This window comes from Grammomys surdaster, unplaced genomic scaffold (assembly GCF_004785775.1).
Source record: "Grammomys surdaster isolate TR1022 unplaced genomic scaffold, NIH_TR_1.0 842, whole genome shotgun sequence".
NCBI lineage: Eukaryota > Metazoa > Chordata > Mammalia > Rodentia > Muridae > Grammomys > Grammomys surdaster.
In genome coordinates, this window is record NW_021605261.1 from 75,177 (window position 1) to 76,837 (window position 1,661).

The following is a 1,661-nucleotide window of genomic DNA, read 5'->3' on the forward strand; positions in this document are numbered from 1 at the left end:
TGGAGAGAAACCCTATGAGTGTAGTGAATGTGGTAAAGCCTTTTCACGAAAAATTCATCTTCAAAACCATGAAAGGACACATTCTGGAGAGAAACCCTATGAATGTAATGAATGTGGCAAAACCTTTGCACGACACAGTAGTCTCCAAATGCATAAAAGAACACATTCTGGAGAGAAACCCTATGAATGTAAGGAATGTGGCAAAGCGTTTTCACAACACCGTAGTCTCAAAATACATAAAAGGACACATTCTGGAGAGAAACCCTATGAATGTAATGAATGTGGTAAAGCCTTTTCACAACACATTCATCTCAAAAAACATAAAAGGACACATACTGGGGAGAAACGTTATGAATGTTATCAGTGTGGTAAAGCCTTTTCACAACAGGGTAATCTCTATAAACATGAAAGAACACATACTTGAGAGAAACCCTATGAATGCAAGAAATGTGGAAAAGCCTGTGCAGTTTTCTCTACTTTTCAGAATCAGGAAAGAATTTATACTGGAGAGAACCCTGATAATGTGGTAAGGCCTTTGGGGTTCACAATTATTTTCAAATACATAAAAGAACACATTCTGGAGAGAAACCTTATGAATGTTGTCAATGTGGCAAAGCCTATGCACATGACTATACACTTTGAAAACCCAAAGGTGTCAGACACTGCTCGCGCCTAGGGATTGCAGGCGGGCATGCTAGGGCGAACAGAAGTGCCACAAGACCCGGGAGAGAGGCTGGAGGGGCTGCTGGAGGGACTGCTGCAGGGCACTTGGGCTGCGGTGGCTGGCGGGGTGGCAGAGGCAGTCACAGACTGCCCGGGCAGGAAGAGAGCGGCTGATGGAACTGCTGCAGGGTACCGAGGTCGGCGGTGGCTGGCGTCCACTCCAGGCTGGGCCTGCGGGGGCAGGCCAGCCCAGAGCCTTCGGCAGCGGCAGGATGGCGGGGCTCCAGCTCGTGCTCTGCTGCAGCCTCTGGTCGGCCCGAAAACCTCAGAGGCAGAGTGGCGGCAGCGGCAATGAAGGAGAGTGCGGCTGTGAACTAGGGCACAGCACGAGCACGCCTTCCAGTCGCGCAGAGCGGGACCTCCGTCCCAGTCTCCAAAATCAAGAGAGTGTTATCGACTCTTTTAGTTCTCTCTTTCTGGGGGTAGCTCATGAGAGCCCACAGAAGAAAAGTGTTTCAGCCCTCTCAGTTCGCGCTTCCAGCTGAGAAGAGAGGAGAGAGGAGAGTTGTCCTTTGAAATGCGCAGGATAGTCAGCGACTGGCAAGGGATCAGGAAAGCACTCCGACAGCAGGACAGCAGGAGATCTTACACCGCACAGCAGCAGCTCTTTACTTTCAGCTCTGGGGTTATATATACAGTTTGGGCGGGGGGGTGGGGGAGAAGAACAGGTAACCTCTATTGGCTTTGCTTGAGGGCTTGGGGATGCCTTATTTGCATGGAGGTGTTATGCTACGTGATAAGGGCCATGGGCCTCTTTGTGGGAAGCAGAAGCTAAGAGAGCAATATGGCCTGGGAAATCTGAAGCACCACCCGTCCTGCTGACCCTTTTCAGGCCGAGGTCTCAGGGACTTCAAAGATTTCTACCAAGCTTTCTGGCTTTCTCATAGCCTACTGCCCCACACAAAGGTATACTTACTGGAGAGAAACCCTATGAATAC

General features: G+C 50.0%; 1 pseudogene; it reads left to right on the top strand.

Moving 5' to 3' along the window:
• LOC114634046 overlaps positions 1-642 on the top strand; it is a 23,717-nt pseudogene extending 23,075 nt beyond the window's left edge.
• Positions 643-1,661: the final 1,019 nt, after the last annotated feature.